Source organism: Somniosus microcephalus, chromosome 3 (assembly GCF_052327205.1).
Source record: "Somniosus microcephalus isolate GS21.2 chromosome 3, FLI_Smic_1.0, whole genome shotgun sequence".
In the NCBI taxonomy this organism is placed as follows: Eukaryota; Metazoa; Chordata; class Chondrichthyes; order Squaliformes; family Somniosidae; genus Somniosus; species Somniosus microcephalus.
The window spans coordinates 165,115,977-165,134,552 of NC_140989.1; positions in this window are offsets into that span (position 1 = coordinate 165,115,977).

Genomic DNA, 18,576 nt, shown 5'->3' on the forward strand with positions numbered 1-18,576 from the left:
ATTCCCACATTCTGTCTCCCTGGAGATACTGTAACATTCCTGATGCGCTATCAATAACTCAAAAGACTGAGATTAAGCGAGTAATTAACAGGCTTTTATTAACCAGAGAATGAAGGTGTGGCTCGAGTGGTCGACCAGTCCAGAATACAAAGGGGCTGTGGAGCAGTCACCTTTGTACCTGGATTCGTGGGAGGAGTCAGCCGAGGCATGTACAGGCATGTACACAGTGGAATACAAACAGTTGTTTACCACATTCACCCCTTGTTTAAAATTGAGTACGGCGGGGTGAAGTGTATTAAAAGTTAGTGTATTGGAGTCTCTCCGGAGGTCTTGTCTGCCGCTGTGAGCGACGTGGCGACGGCAGGAGTAGTGAAGCTTCCGGCGACGAGTCCCGCGTAGGCTGGGGCACTGGTGTGTAGTCCTCGTAGGTGTCGAGCGGGTCGCGGGGCCCAGGCCTGCCGTCTGCTGGGGCTGGATATCGGATCGTGGTGGGGGGGGATGGTAGTGGGTAGTGGGTTACTGCGGCCCCCGAGGGTGCGAGGTCTCTTATGGAGACTGTGTCCTCCCGCCCGTCCGGGTACGCAATGTAAGCATACTGGGGGTTGGCGTGGAGGAGGTCGACCCTCTCGACCAGGGGGTCCGTTTTATGGGTCCTCATGTGTCTTCTCTGTAGGACCGGCCCTGGGGACGTCAGCCATGGCAGTAGCGATGTCCCCGATGTGGACTTCCTTGGGAAGACAAACATTTTCTCATGAGGGGTGGCGTTAGTGGCAGTGCAGAGCAGTGACCGAATAGAGTGGAGCGCATCGGGGAGCACATCCTGCCAGCGTGAGGTCGGAAGGCCCCTAGACTTTAAGGCTAGCAGGGCGGCCTTCCAAACTGTCGCATTCTCTCTTTCCACCTGTCCGTTCCCCCGGGGGTTGTAACTGGTGGTCCTGCTTGTGGCAATACCCCTAGCGAGCAGGTACTGGCGGAGTTCGTCGCTCATAAACGACGAGCCCCGGTCGCTATGGATATAGCTGGGGAAACCGAACAGGGTGAAGAGGTCGTTCAGACATTTAATGACCGTGGCACTGGTCATGTCCGGGCAGGGGATGGCGAACGGGAAACGGGAGTACTCATCAATAATATTGAGGAAGTACACATTGCGGTCGGAGGAGGGGAGAGGCCCTTTAAAATCAACGCTCAGGCGCTCGAAGGGGCGAGTGCCTTTTATCGGGTGAGCCCTGTCTGGTCTATAAAAGTGCGGTTTGCACTCAGCGCAGACTTGGCAGTTCCTGGTCATGGTCCTGACCTCCTCAATGGAGTAAAGCAGGTTGCGGGCCTTGATGAAGTGGAAGAACCTGGTGACCCCCGGGTGGCAGAGGTCATTGTGGAGGGCCCGCAGTCTATCGATCTGCGTGCTGGCGCAGGTGCCACGCGATAGAACATCCGGGGGTTCATTGAGCTTCCCGGGCCGGTACAAGATCTTGTAATTGTAGTTGGAAAGTTCGATTCTCCACCTCAAGATCTTGTCATTTTTGATTTTGCCCCTCTGCTTGTTGTTAAACATGAAAGCAACTGAACGCTGGTCAGTGAGCAGGGTAAATCGTTTTCCGGCCAGGTAGTGCCTCCAATGACGCACAGCCTCCACAATAGCCTGGGCCTCCTTCTCAACAGCGGAGTGTCTGGTCTCCGGGCCCTGGAGGGTTCGTGAAAAGAAGGCCACGGGTCTCCCCGCCTGATTGAGGGTAGCGGCCAGGGCAAAGTCGGACACGTCGCTTTCCACCTAGAAGGGGATGGATTCGTCCACTGTGTGCATGGTGGCTTTGGCAATGTCTTCCTTGATACGGTGGAAGGCTAAGCGGGCCTCTGCCATCACGGGAAAAGAGGTGGACTTGATCAGCGGACGGGCCTTGTCCGCATAGTAGGGGACCCACTGAGCGTAATAAGAGAAAAACCCTAGGCACCTCTTCAGGGCCTTGAGGCAGTGGGGCAGTGGGAGTTCCATAAGGGGACGCATCCGGTCGGGGTCAGGGCCGATGACTCCGTGTTCCACAACACAGCCAAGGATGGCGAGGCGGGTTGTGCGGAATATGCACTTCTCCTTGTTATACGTCAGGTTGAGGAGTTTGGCGGTACAGAGGAATTTTTCGAGGTTTGCGTCATGGTCCTGCAAGTCATGGCCGCAGATGGTCACATTGTCCAGATATGGGAAAGTGGCCTGCAACGCATTTTGATCGACCATCCGGTCCATCTCCCTTTGGAAGACGGAGACCCCGTTGGTGACGCCAAAGGGAACCCTAAGGAAGTGATAGAAGCGGCCGTTTGCCTCAAAGGCAGTATACTGGCGGTCCTCAGGGCGGATAGGGAGCTGGTGGTACGCTGATTTCAGGTCAATGGTCGAGAAGACGCGGTACTGCGCGATCTGGTTGACCATATCAGCTATGCGGGGGAGTGGGTAAGCGTCCAGCAGGGTGTAGCGATTTATTGTCTGGCTGTAGTCGATGACCAGGCGCTGCTTCTCGCCGGTCTTAACGACCACAACCTGGGCTCGCCAGGGGCTGGTGCTGCCCTCAATAATCCCTTCCTTCAGGAGCCGCTCCACTTCGGTTTTAATGAAAACCCTGTCCCCGGCACTGTATCGCCTGCTCTTTGTGGCGATGGGCTTACAGTCGGGGGTGAGGTTAGCAAACAGTGGGGGGGGGGGGTGACTCTGAGTGTGGAGAGGTTGCACCTGGTGCGCGGCGGGCAATTTGGAAGCTGCTGGCTGCGGACTGTGAGTGGGGGGAGGGGTCCACCGTACGCCATCGTAACACTTTTAAGGTGGCACTGAAAATCTAACCCCAGTAGAACGGCAGTGCAGAGGTCGGGCAGGACCAGAAGTTTAAAATTATCGTACACAGTCCCGTCTACTACGAGTGTCACCACGCAGTAGCCGCCAATGTCCGCTGACTGGGACTCGGAGGCCATAGAAATCCGCTGGTGCGCAGGCAGGACTGGGAGAGAGCAACGCCGCACCGTGTTGGGGTGGATGAAGCTCTCCGTGCTCCCAGAGTCAAAAAGGCAGATTGTTTCGTGACCATTTACCTTAATGTCCATTGTGGAACTGGCCAGCTGGTGCGGTCTCGCTTGGTCCAGTGTAACGGAGGCCAGCGTAGGGGTCGGTGGGTCGCTGCGGGTATCAGATGAGGCGGTGTTGGGGGCCTGCTGCGTCCCGGCTGTCGTCCAAGATGGCGGCGTCCATGATCCCCATGTGGCTGGAGGCGTCCAAAATGGCTGCTGTTCCGGTGGTTCGCACATGGCTGGGGAGGCCCAAGATGGCGGCCCGCACGGCCCACACGCGGCGCTGCTGGGGTTCGGGGTGGCTTTGGCCCTGCAGACGCTGGCGTAGTGTCCCTTCTTCCCGCAGCCCGAGCAGATCGCATTTTTCGCCGGGCAGCGCGCTCTGGGGTGTTTGGCCTGGCCACAGCAGTAGCATTTCTGGCCTTGGGGCACTGCTGTCTGGCCTTGGGACACTGCTGCAGTAGTTGGGCCGTTGCTGGGATTTGGCTGGGGTGGCACGGCGCTATGAGACGGTCCTACCGTGTCCCAGGCTGTCGTTCCCCGCGGCGTCCACGGTGCAGAGGAGTAGGCATCCATGCCCCGGTAGGCTGCGTCCAATGATAGTGCGAGTTCAGAGGCCTTGTTGAGGTCGAGGTCACTCTGCTCCAACAGTCGCTGTCGGGTGTAATTGGACCTGTGGCCCGCTACAAAAGCGTCCCGGATAAGTTCCTCTGTGTACACGGCGGCCTTTACATCCTTACAACCACAGGCCCGGCCAAGCACAGACAGTGCCTGAAGGTATTCCTTGGTCGATTCCCCAGGTTGTTGTTTACGACTCCCCAGAAGGTGCCTGGCGTACACTTCGTTCACTGTGCGCGTGTACTGGTCCTTGAGGAGCTTGATAGCATCCGCGTACGAGGTCGCGTCTTGGATGACCGAGTACACTCGGTGGTTCACTTTGGAGGTCAGGACATCCAGTTTGTCCTCGTCCGATTTGATTGCAGCGGAGGCGGTCAGGAATTTTTCGAAACACCTAAGCCAGTGAGTAAACTTGGTGGATGAGTCCGCCTCCCGATGCTCTAAATCCAGGCATGCTGGTGTGAGGATCTTCTCCATTATAAAAATCTTGTTAATAAAATTGATGCGCTATCAATAACTCAAAAGACTGAGATTAAGCGAGTAATTAACAGGCTTTTATTAACAAGAGAATGAAGGTGTGCCTCGAGTGGTCAACCAGTCCAGAATACAAAGGGGCTGTGGAGCAGTCACCTTTATACCTGGATTCGTGGGAGGAGTCAGCCGAGGCATGTACAGGCATGTACACAGTGGAATACAAACAGTGGTTTACCACAATTCCCACACTCTCTCTCCCTGGAGATACTGTAACATTCCCACACTCTCTCTCCCTGGAGATACTGTAACATTCCCACACTCTCTCTCCCTGGAGATAGTGTAACATTCCCACACTCTCTCTCCCTGGAGATACTGTAACATTCCCACACTCTCTCTCCCTGGAGATACTGTAACATTCCCACATTCTCTCTCCCTGGAGATACTGTAACATTTCCACATTCTTTCTCCCTGGAGATACTGTAACATTCCCACACTCTCTCTCCCTGGAGATACTGTAACATTCCCACACTCTCTCTCCCTGGAGATACTGTAACATTCCTGTGGTGTATGTAACCTGTTCCACCTTAAGAGAACTTAAGCCTGTTCCACCTTAAGAGATGTACTACTTTCTCTGGCTGCTGTATACATAGTACCGGTGGTGACCACCGGTATATAAGCACTGTGTAGTAAGATTGTATTGTATATAGTCCTGACCTCCAACCAGTAAAGACCTGTTGTACTTTAATCTTGTAGTCTGTGTGTTATTAATTACAACTAGAACACACAGACTTTACAGTGGCGACGAGTCAGATTCTTACCCTGCGGCAGTTATATCCACGGCGGCTTCGTCCACAGAACGGACGTCGAAGAGAGGTTTCCACCCTCATCACCCTGCTGGAAGACACGTCGCGCGGCAGACATCGAGAAACCAGAGTGCAGAAGACATCCTGAACTCGATGCCTCCATCAGCGGCTGTCAGCTATCTTCTTTCTACCTCGGTAGTGGGTAAGCTGGGCAGCGACGCGACCAGAAAATCGGCCGCGTTGGCTGTACAGACGGGGAGGGAAGACGGAGAAATAAGGGCGGTGAGATCGATCGCGACCGGAGATAAGGGCCGGGCCGCATTCGGGCCGAAAGGCGCAGCGCGGGGACATTGATCGTGGCTGGTGATAAGGGCCGGGCCGCATTCGAGCTAAAAAGGCGCAGCGTCTGGGGGCAACTGAAGGTGCGAGAGCTGCGGTGGAGCGGAGACAGCGTCGGGGGAAGGGTGAAGACCGCCAAGCGCGGGAAAACCGCCATTTTGTAGGCGGAGGACGAAGACAAGAGCGCGGAAGCCGCCATCTTGGATAAAAATGAAAAGAAATTAAATTGCAACGATGCCTAAACATGGGAACATTAATACCTTTGATAGCGACATCGAAGATTGGGCCATGTATGTAGAACGCATACAAAATTATTGTAAAGCAAATAAAATCCCAGATGCAGAGAAAGCACTAACATTATTAAACTTAATGGGTGCGAAGACATACGGGCAATTGAAACACCTTTTATCACCAGATGAACCGACGGATAAGACGTTCGAGGAGATTGTTACTGTCCTGAAAAATCACCTAAACCCCACGCCGCTGATGCTAGCGGAATGATTTAAATTTTACAGCAGAAGGCAGCTGAAGGATGAAAGCAATGCTGAATATTTAATGGAATTGCGTAAGCTAGCAAAGTACTGTCAATTCGGAACGAGATTGACAGAGGCACTACGAGATAAATTTGTGTGTGGTTTATTAAAAGAAGATACACAAAAGCGATTGCTCGAGGAGAATGAGCTGACGCTTGAGAAAGCGGTCACTATGGCAGCAGCACACGAAGCCGCAGCGAGAGGCACGGCAGTAATGCAGCTACGGTCACCGGAACTCAGTACAAATAAATTAGGTTTGAGTACTGTAAAATGTTATCGTTGCGGAAAGACAACGCACGATCAGAACCAGTGTTGGTTTAAAAACCAAGAATGCAGAACGTGTGGTAGGCTTGGCCACATAGCTAAAGTATGCCGGTCAGGAAAGAAGACCAGCAACAAAAAGTCACCGCAAGGAAAATACATAAAGGTACACAAGGTGACAAAGAACAGTTCGACCGAACAGAAGTCAGATTCAGACGCTAGCAGTAATGAACTGGGTAGCTTAAGAGTACACAACGTTGGTAAGGATGCAGATCTCCAGACAATTTGGGTCACCCTTCAGATAGCAGGAGTCCAAGTAAAGATGGAATTGGACACTGGATCGGCATTGACGGTCATGAATAAGAAAGATTACAAAAGGTTATTCCAACATATTCCCCTACGGGATACGGAGATTATATTGAAAACATACACGGGGCAAAGAGTGTACCCCGTCGGAAAGATAGAGGTAAAAGTGGTCCACAAGGGCGAAGAAAGCCAAGTAATGGACTTATATGTGCTACCTGAAGGAGGTCCACCACTACTGGGACGGGAGTGGATTAGGAAAATGAATATGGACTGGCACTCCTTGAAGGCACTAACGGTAGATTCCGGGGAAACAGATGTCAAACCTAAACGATTGTCCAGAATATTGGATGATGCTAAAGACGTGTTCCAGCAGGGACTGGGAACACTGAGAGGAATTACGGCAAACATCAAGATTGATGAACATGCACAACCAAAATTTTTTAAAGCCAGACCGGTACCCTATGCAATACGACCTACTGTAGAAGCAGAACTGGAAGCGCTAGAACGTTCAGGTGTACTGTCTAAGGTAGATTGGAGTGAGTGGGCTACGCCCATTGTTCCCGTTATGAAACGTCCTTCGAGCAACAAGCCAGGAGAACCAGGGAAGGTTTGCATCTGTGGAGATTTCAAAATCACCGTTAATCCGGTGCTTCACACGGTGCAGTATCCGCTTCCGCGGATTGAGGATATTTTTGCTTCGTTGTCTGGCGGGAAACACTTCACCAAGATAGATCTGGCGCAGGCGTACTTGCAGATGGAGGTTGAAGAAGAGTCACGCCAATACCTCACGATCAACACGCATCGAGGTTTGTACCGGTACAATAGACTGGTTTTTGGAGTGGCATCGGCTCCAGCAATTTGGCAGAGGGCCATGGAGCAGGTATTACAGGGAATTCCAGGCACACAATGTTACCTGGACGATATTCTGATTACAGGTGATGGTGATGAAGAACACCTCGCAAACTTGGAACTGGTGCTCAACAGACTGAAAGAGTATGGGCTTAGAGTTAATCGGCAGAAATGTGAGTTCTTCCAGAAGCGGATCTTGTACTGTGGTCATGTCATTGACCGGGAGGGGCTTCATAAGTCTCCTGACAAGATAAAGGCAGTTGTAAAGGCTCCCGCTCCGGATAATGTCTCTCAGTTGAGGTCGTTTCTAGGATTGATTAACTATTACCATAAATTTCTACCAAATCTATCCACGGTACTGCACCCGCTAAACGCTCTTTTACAGAAGGGGGTACCATGGGAATGGAGCGAAAACTGTAAGAAGGCATTTCGCAAAAGCAAAGAATTGATCACCTCAGAGGAAGTGTTGGCTCACTTCAACCCGACACTGCCTATTCGGTTGGCTTGTGATGCTTCTCCATATGGTATTGGGGCAGTACTCTCACACAAGTTGCCAAATGGCACGGAAAGGCCAGTCGCGTTTGCATCCAGATCATTGACCTCCGCTGAGCGCAACTATGCGCAGATCGATAGGGAGGCTCTCAGCCTTGTATGGGGAGTGAAGAAGTTTAATCATTACCTGCAGGGCCAAAAATTCACACTTCTGACAGACCATCAGCCGTTGGTATCCATTTTTAACCCTAAGAAGGGTGTTTCAGTGATGACAGCACAGCGTCTCCAGAGATGGTTCCTTTTCCTAGGGGCACATCAATACCAAATAGAATTCAAAGGTACGAAGCAGCATGGCAATGCTGATGGGCTGTCGTGCCTGCCACTACCTGAAGAAGAAGAAACGACGAAAGTTGACCCTGTTGAGTTATTTCATTCGACCATCATCGAGTGTTTACCAGTCACCAATGCAAGTATTGAAAGAGAAACCAGGAATGACCCGACACTGTCCAGAGTCTACGAGGTGACAGTGAAAGGATGGCCAACACGTGGTGATCCTCTGTTACCGGCAGTCTCAGCAAGGCGAGACCAGCTGTCCGTCTGCCATGGTACTTTGATGTACGGGACAAGAGTGATTATTCCTCCCAAGTTAAGGGAAAGAGTTCTAAAAGAACTGCATGAAGGTCATCTGGGGGGAGTTAAGATGAAAAGTCTTGCTAGGGCTTATGTATGGTGGCCGGGTATTGACCAACAGATAGAGGAGTTGACAAAAAGCTGCGCTGGGTGCCAAAAAGTGCAAAATGCACCTCTGATCGCACCACTACACCCATGGGAATGGCCTTCAGCCCCATGGCAACGCGTACATATTGACTTTGCTGGTCCATTCATGGACTCCATGTTCCTAATTGCGGTGGACGCACATTCCAAATGGCCAGAAGTGATCAAGATGAATACCACTACTTCAGAAAAGACAATTGCGGTGTTAAGAACAATATTCGCAAGGAACGGATTGCCAGAACAGATCTGTTCGGACAACGGACCACAGTTCGTGTCGGAAGAATTCTAAAAATTCTTAAAGAAGAATGGGGTGAAACATTATACCTCTGCCCCATATCATCCGGCGACAAACGGGTTGGCCGAGAGATTTGTCCAAACATTCAAAAAGGCAATAAAGGCCATGAACGATGACCAGATTCCGCTACAGCACAAGGTGGACAATTTCCTAATGGCGTATCGAAACGCCGCTCATGCAGTGACTAACCAAAGTCCTGCCATGATGTTTTATAACAGGAGGTTGCGGTCCAGGTTGGACTTGTTAAAACCAAATGTGCGGAGGGAAGTGGAAAACAAACAGTTCCGGCATATTAATAACAAGTCCACTCGAAGTTTCGAAGTAGGACAACCAGTGTTGGCAAGGGGCTATGGAAACGAAAAATGGCAGTCCGGAACAATTCGGGCCAGACAAGGACCTCTGATGTACACAGTAGATATTGGTAACAATGTGATAAGGCGTCATGCGGATCAACTGGTAGAATCAAGAGCAAGGGTCGAACCCATGGTTGCGACAGAGACAACTGTGGAAGACGTTACTGAACCTGAAGCATCTGCCTCGGCAGGGACTGTACCTGATGATGACGTCCAATACATAGGAAACCAACAAGAAGAGTCACCTCAGCAACAAGAATCAGAGACCACTGAAAGGCGTTATCCAGACCGAATCAGAAGGCCTCCTGAGAGACTGAACCTTTGAACTGTTTATACCTGAAGTTATATATGTCTATATGTTATGAGATTATGTTAAATGGGGATATGACTTTTAAGCTAAAAAGGGAGGATTGTGGTGTATGTAACCTGTTCCACCTTAAGAGAACTTAAGCCTGTTCCACCTAAAGAGATGTACTACTTTCTCTGGCTGCTGTATACGTAGTACCGGTGGCGACCACCGGTATATAAGCACTGTGTAGTAAGATTGTACTGTATATAGTCCTGACCTCCAACCAGTAAAGACCTGTTGAACTTTAATCTTGTAGTCTGTGTGTTATTAATTACAACTAGAACACACAGATTTTACAATTCCCACACACTCTCTCCCTGGTGATAGTGTAACATTCCCACACTCTCTCTCCCTGGAGATACTGTAACATTCCCACACTCTCTCTCCCTGGAGATACTGTAACATTCCCACATTCTATCTCCCTGGAGATACTGTAACATTCCCACACGCTCTCTCCCTGGAGATACTGTAACATTCCCACACTCTCTCTCCCTGGACAAACTGTAACATTCCCACACTCTCTCTCCCTGGAGATAGTGTAACATTCCCACACACTCTCTCCCTGGAGATACTATAACATTTCCACATTCAGTCTCCCTGGAGATACTGTAACATTCCCACACTCTCTCTCCCTGGAGATACTGTAACATTCCCACATTCTCTCTCCCTGGAGATACTGTAACATTCCCACACTCTCTCTCCCTGGAGATAGTGTAACATTCCCACATTCTCTCTCCCAGGAGATACTGTGACATTTCCACATTCTCTCTCCCAGCAGATACTGTAACATTCCCACATTCTCTCTCCCAGGAGATACTGTAACATTCCCACACACTCTCTTCCTGGTGATACTGTCACATTCCCACAATATCTCTCCCAGGAGATACTGTAACATTCCCAAACACTCTCTCCCTGGAGATACTGTAACATTCCCACATTCTCTCTCCCTGGAGCTACTGTAACATTCCCACATTCTCTCTCCCAGGAGATACTGTAACATTTCCACATTCTCTCTCCCAGGAGATACTGTAACATTCCCACATTCTCTCTCCCTGGAGATACTGTAACATTTCCACATTCTCTCTCCCAGGAGATGCTGTAACATTCCCACATTCTCTCTCCCAGGAGATACTGTAACATTTCCACATTATCTCTCCCAGGAGATACTGTAACATTCCCACACTCTCTCTCCCAAGAGATACTGTAACATTCCCACAGTCTCTCTCCCTGGAGATACTGTAACATTCCCACACTCTCTCTCCCTGGAGATACTGTAACATTCCCACAATCTCTCTCCCTGGAGATACTGTAACATTCCCACACACTCTCTCCCTGGAGATACTGTAACAGTCCCACACTCTCTCTCCCAGGAGATACTGTAACATTCCCACACTCTCTCTCCCTGGAGATACTGTAACATTCCCACACTCTCTCTCCCTGGAGATACTGTAACATTCCCACACTCTCTCTCCCAGGAGATACTGTAACATTCCCACACTCTCTCTCCCTGGAGATACTGTAACATTCCCACACTCTCTCTCCCAGGAGATACTGTAACATTCCCACACTCTCTCTCCCAGGAGATACTGTAACATTCCCACACTCTCTCGCCCTGGAGATACTGTAACATTCCCACATTCTCTCTCCCTGGAGATACTGTAACATTCCCACACCCTCTCTCCCAGGAGATACTTTAACATTCCCACACTCTCTCTCCCTGGAGATACTGTAACATTCCCACACTCTCTCTCCCTGGAGATACTGTAACATTCCCACACCCTCTCTCCCAGGAGATACTTTAACATTCCCACACTCTCTCTCCCAGGAGATACTGTAACATTCCCACACTCTCTCTCCCAGGAGATACTGTAACATTCCCACATTCTCTCGCCCTGGAGATACTGTAACATTCCCACATTCTCTCTCCCTGGAGATACTGTAACATTCCCACACCCTCTCTCCCAGGAGATACTGTAACATTCCCACACCCTCTCTCCCAGGAGATATTGTAACATTCCCACACTCTCTCTCCCAGGAGATACTGTAACATTCCCACACTCTCTCTCCCTGGAGATACTGTAACATTTCCACACTCTCTCCCAGGAGATACTGTAACATTCCCACACTCTCTCCCTGGAGATACTGTAACATTCCCACACACTCTCTCCCTGGAGATAATGTAACATTCCCACACTCTCTCTCCCTGGAGATAGTGTAACATTCCCACTCTCCCAGGAGATACTGTAACATTCCCACATTCTCTCTCCCTGGAGATACTGTAACATTCCCACACTCTCTCTCCCTGGAGATACTGTAACATTCCCACACTCGCTCTCCTTGGAAATAGTGTAACATTCCCACACTCTCTCTCCCTGGAGATACTGTAACATTCCCACACTCTCTCTTCCTGGAGATAATGTAACATTTCCACATTCTCTCTCCTTGGAGATACTGTAACATTCCCACACACTCTCTCCCTGGAGATACTGTAACATTCCTACACTCGCTCTCCCTGGAGATACTGCAACATTCCCACACTCTCTCTCCCTGGAGATACTGTAACATTCCCACATTCTCTCCCTGGAGATACTGTAACATTCCGACACTCTCTCTCCCTGGAGATACTGTAACATTTCCACATTCTCTCTCCCAGGAGATACTGTAACATTCCCACATTCTCTCTCCCTGGAGATATTGTAACATTCCCACACTCTCTCTCCCTGGAGATACTGTAACATTCCCACATTCTCTCTCCCTAGAGATACTGTAACATTCCCACGCTCTCTCTCCCTGGAGATACTGTAACATTCCCACACTCACTCTCCCTGGAGATACTGTAACATTCCCACACTCTCTCTCCCAGGAGATACTGTAACATTCCCACACTCTCTCTGCCTGGAGATACTGTAATATTCTCACACTCTCTCTCCCTGGAGATAGTGTAACATTCCCACATTCTCTCTCCCTTGAGATACTGTAACATTCCCACACTCTCTCTCCCTGGAGATACTGTAACATTCCCACACTCTGTCTCCCTGGAGATACTGTAACATTCCCACACTCTCTCTCCCTGGAGATACTGTAACATTCCCACACTCTCTCTCCCTGGAGATAGTGTAACATTCCCACACTCTCTCTCCCAGGAGATACTGTAACATTTCCACACTCTCTCTCCCAGGAGATAGTGTAACATTCCCACACTCTCTTTCCCTGGAGATACTGTAACATTCCCACACTCTCTCTCCCTGGAGATACTGTAACATTCCCACACTCTCTCTCCCTTGAGATACTGTAACATTTCCACATTCTCTCTCCCTGGAGATACTGTAACATTCCCACACTCTCTCTCCCTTGAGATACTGTAACATTTCCACATTCTCTCTCCCTTGAGATACTGTAACATTCCCACATACTCTCTCCCAGGAGGTACTGTAACATTCCCACACTCTCTCTCCCTGGAGATACTGTAACATTCCCACACTCTCTCTCCCTGGAGATACTGTAACATTCCCACACTCTCTCTCCCAGGAGATACTGTAACATTTCCACACTCTCTCTCCCTGGAGATACTGTAACATTCCCACACTCTGTCTCCCTGGAGATACTGTAACATTCCCACACTCTCTCTCCCTGGAGATACTGTAACATTCCCACACTCTCTCTCCCTGGAGATAGTGTAACATTCCCACACTCTCTCTCCCAGGAGATACTGTAACATTTCCACACTCTCTCTCCCAGGAGATAGTGTAACATTCCCACACTCTCTTTCCCTGGAGATACTGTAACATTCCCACACTCTCTCTCCCTGGAGATACTGTAACATTCCCACACTCTCTCTCCCTGGAGATACTGTAACATTCCCACATTCTCTCTCCCTGAAGCTACTGTAACATTACCACACTCTCTCTCCCTGGAGATACTGTAACATTCCCACATTCTCTCTCCCAGGAGATACTGTAACATTCCCACATTCTCTCTCGCAGGAACTACTGTAGCATTCCCACATTCTCTCTCCCAAGAGATACTGTAACATTTCCACATTCTCTCTCCCTGGAGATATTGTAACATTCCCACACTCTCTCTCCCTGGAGATACTGTAACATTCCCACATTCACTCTCCCTGGAGATACTGTAACATTCCCACACGCTCTCTCCCTGGAGATACTGTAACATTCCCACACTCACTCTCCCTGGACATACTGTAACATTCCCACACTCTCTCTCCCTGGAGATAGTGTAACATTCCCACACACTCTCTCCCTGGAGATACTGTAACATTTCCACATTCAGTCTCCCTGGAGATACTGTAACGTTCCCACACTCTCTCTCCCTGGAGATACTGTAACATTCCCACATTCTCTCTCCCTGGAGATACTGTAACATTCCCACACTCTCTCTCCCTGGAGATAGTGTAACATTCCCACATTCTCTCTCCCAGGAGATACTGTAATATTCCCACATTCTCTCTACCAGGAGATACTGTAACATTCCCACATTCTCTCTCCCTGGAGATACTGTAACATTCCCACACTCTCTCTCCCTGGAGATAGTGTAACATTCCCACATTCTCTCTCCCAGGAGATACTGTAATATTCCCACATTCTCTCTACCAGGAGATACTGTAACATTTCCACATTCTCTCTCCCAGCAGATAATGTAACATTCCCACATTCTCTCTCCCAGGAGATACTGTAACATTCCCACACACTCTCTTCCTGGTGATACTGTCACATTCCCACAATATCTCTCCCAGGAGATACTGTAACATTCCCAAACACTCTCTCCCTGGAGATACTTTAACATTCCCACATTCTCTCTCCCTGGAGCTACTGTAACATTCCCACATTCTCTCTCCCAGGAGATACTGTAACATTTCCACATTCTCTCTCCCAGGAGATACTGTAACATTCCCACATTCTCTCTCCCTGGAGATACTGTAACATTTCCACATTCTCTCTCCCAGGAGATGCTGTAACATTCCCACATTCTCTCTCCCAGGAGATACTGTAACATTTCCACATTATCTCTCCCAGGAGATACTGTAACATTCCCACACTCTCTCTCCCAAGAGATACTGTAACATTCCCACAGTCTCTCTCCCTGGAGATACTGTAACATTCCCACACTCTCTCTCCCTGGAGATACTGTAACATTCCCACAATCTCTCTCCCTGGAGATACTGTAACATTCCCACACACTCTCTCCCTGGAGATACTGTAACATTCCCACACTCTCTCTCCCAGGAGATACTGTAACATTCCCACACTCTCTCTCCCTGGAGATACTGTAACATTCCCACACTCTCTCTCCCTGGAGATACTGTAACATTCCCACATTCACTCTCCCTGGAGATACTGTAACATTCCCACACTCTCTCTCCCAGGAGATACTGTAACATTCCCACACTCTCTCTCCCAGGAGATACTGTAACATTCCCACACTCTCTCGCCCTGGAGGTACTGTAACATTCCCACATTCTCTCTCCCTGGAGATACTGTAACATTCCCACACCCTCTCTCCCAGGAGATACTGTAACATTCCCACACTCTCTCTCCCTGGAGATACTGTAATATTCTCACACTCTCTCTCCCAGGAGATACTGTAACATTCCCACACTCTCTCTCCCAGGAGATACTGTAACATTCCCACATTCTCTCGCCCTGGAGATACTGTAACATTCCCACATTCTCTCTCCCTGGAGATACTGTAACATTCCCACACCCTCTCTCCCAGGAGATACTGTAACATTCCCACACTCTCTCTCCCTGGAGATACTGTAACATTTCCACACTCTCTCCCAGGAGATACTGTAACATTCCCACACTCTCTCCCTGGAGATACTGTAAAATTCCCACACACTCTCTCCCTGGAGATAATGTAACATTCCCACACTCTCTCTCCCTGGAGATAGTGTAACATTCCCACACTCTCCCTGGAGATACTGTAACATTCCCACATTCTCTCTCCCTGGAGATACTGTAACATTCCCACACTCTCTCTTCCTGGAGATAATGTAACATTTCCACATTCTCTCTCCTTGGAGATACTGTAACATTCCCACACTCTCTCTCCCAGGAGATACTGTAACATTCCCACACTCTCTCGCCCTGGAGGTACTGTAACATTCCCACATTCTCTCTCCCTGGAGATACTGTAACATTCCCACACACTCTCTCCCTGGAGATACTGTAACATTCCTACACTCGCTCTCCCTGGAGATACTGTAACATTCCCACACTCTCTCTCCCTGGAGATACTGTAACATTCCCACACTCTCTCTCCCTTGAGATACTGTAACATTTCCACATTCTCTCTCCCTGGAGATAATGTAACATTCCCACACTCTCTCTCCCTGGAGATACTGTAACATTCCCACACTCTCTCTCCCTGGAGATACTGTAACATTCCCACACTCCAATTCCAATTCCAATTCCAATTAAAATGCTTTATTGGCATGAAAGTTTACAGAGAACCATATTGCCAAAGCTTACATAGCAAAAAGGTACAGTTTTCCAACATTCTGTAGGTGTCAATCGATTTGACATTTGTTGGGTACATACAATATTACTTTTAAACAATATTAATTTTAAACAGTCTTTGTACTTCATTTGGTACGTTCAATATTAATTTTAAACAGTCTTAATTTTAAACAGTCCTCAGGTTGTGACATGTTGTTACATATTTGGCCCCAAGGTATGGTCTGTCTCCTTCTCCTAGGACTAATCTCAATTTTGACAGATCATCCAATTCCTTGAAATCTGGGGTTGTTTGGCTTAGCTTGTTGAATAATATGTTTCTTGATGTGTTGAATTTTTCGCATTTTAGGAGGAAATGCATTTCTGTTTCAACCTCGCCAGCCAGACATTGATCGCATATTCTATTCTCTCTAGGCTGCCAGGATTTCTTGTATCTGCCTTTTTCAATTTCCAGTTGGTGGTCGCTTAGTCTGTACCTGGTGAGGGTCTGTCTCTGTTTTGTGTCTCTGATGGTCGTGAGGTAGTCTGCCAGTTTATATTCTCTTTTTAGGGCCCGGTAACATTCTAATCTGCTTTGGCTTTCGGTTATTTTGTTCCAATGTTCCAGGTAGGTTTCTTTGCATTTTTTAATGATTTGGTTCACTCGGATTGGTGTTTGGGCGGCTGTGTTGGTCTGGGGCTGGTCAGGGTCCGGCTGAGTACTTAGTTTCCGTAGCAGCTGACTCAGGGGACTCTTTTCTGGGTTTAGCTCTTGGGTCTGAAAGGCTTTGAAATGAAGGGTGTCTGGGGAGCTAGATTTGAGGTGATTTAGGAAGTTTAGTGCTCGTTTTTGGATGTTTATTATCAGTGGGTATCTGCCTAGTTCGGCTCTGCATGCATTTGTTGGCGTTTTCCTTTGGGTGCGAAGGATGCTTCGGCAGAATTCTGCATGTAGGGCTTCTATTGTATGTTTTTCCCATTTAGTGTAGCTTTGGTGATTTAGCGGGCCCCATACTTCACTACCGTACAGTGCAATGGGCAGGATTATGCTGTCAAATATTTTGAGCCAGATTTTGATTGGGATTTGGATGTTGTAGAATTTTCTTTTTATTGCATATAGGGCTCTTCGGGCTTTTTCTTTTAGTGCATTCACTGCTATGCTGAAGCTCCCTGATGCTGTAATAGTTAGACCAAGGTAGGTGTAGCTCATAGTGTGTCCTATAGTGATATCACTGAGGGTAAACTGGTATTTGTTTTCCTGACATCTGGGCCTTTTTTGAAAAATCATGATGTTGGTTTTCTTTAGATTTACTGTTAGAGCCCAATTTTGGCAGTATTTGTCGAGTAGGTCTAGTTGTTGCTGTAATCCCTGTTCTGTGGGAGACAGCAGAACCAGGTCGTCCGCATAGAACAGGGATTTCACTTCTCCATCTAGGAGACGGAGACCTGGTGACTCGCTTTGCTCCAGCATGTCTGCTAATTCATTTATGTATATGTTGAACAGGGTCGGGCTCAAATTGCAGCCCTGCCGGACGCCTCTTCTCTGGGTGAAGAAATCGGTGCGTTTGTCTCCAATTTTGACCCCGCATTTGTTTTTCAGATACATTGATTTAATAAGGTCATAGACTTTGCCCCCTATTCCACATTGAAGAAGTTTATAATAGAGCCCTTCGTGCCATATAGAGTCAAAGGCTTTCTTGAAGTCGATGAAACAGGCGAATATTTTCCCATTTTTTGTTTGGTGTATATGTTTTTCAATGAGGGTGTGAAGGGTATAGATATGGTCGGCGGTGCGGTGTTTTGGAAGAAAGCCTATTTGGTTTTTTCTGAGGATATTATGTTTGTTAAGAAAATCAAGTAATCTACTATTTAGAATACTGCAGAATAACTTCCCTAGACAACTGTTGACACAGATGCCGCGGTAGTTATTTGGGTCTGATTTGTTTCCGCTTTTATATATGGGGGAGATTAGTCCTTGGCACCAGATATCGGGAAAACAGCCTGAACGTAATATGATGTTGAATAATTTGAGTACCGCACCCTGCATCTCCATATTGCTGAACTTGAGCATTTCATTTTTGATGTTGTCTGGGCCACAGGCTTTCTTTAGGTGGAGAGATTTTGTTTTTGTGGCCATTTCTTTCCATGTGATTGGGGAGTCTAGAGGGTTTTGGTTGTCTTTGATTGTTGCTTCTAATGTGTGGAGTTTTTCTGTGACCTGATGTTGACTTGGGTTTGTTTCGTTTATTGGGATGTCTTTGTAGAGGTTTTCAAAATGTGTTCTCCAGATGTCGCCATCTTGGATTGGTAATGCTTGCAATTGTGTTGTACTCAGGTTATTCCACATTTCCCAGAATTGTTTTGGGTTGGTGGAGTTTTCAATTTCTTCTAGTATTTTGTGGGTATAGTTTTGTGTTTTGTTCCTAATGGTGTGTTTATATCTTTTGAGGGTTTCATTGTATCTAGTACGTAGGTCCGGATTGTTTGGTTGGCGATGCTTTTGGTTTGATATTTTTCTCAGGTCTTTTCTGGCATTTTTGCATTCGTGGTCAAACCATTTCTTATTTTTATTTTGTCTTTTGTGACTCTTCCTCTTCTGTTTCACGAGGTCGGCTTTTACAGCTGCCTCA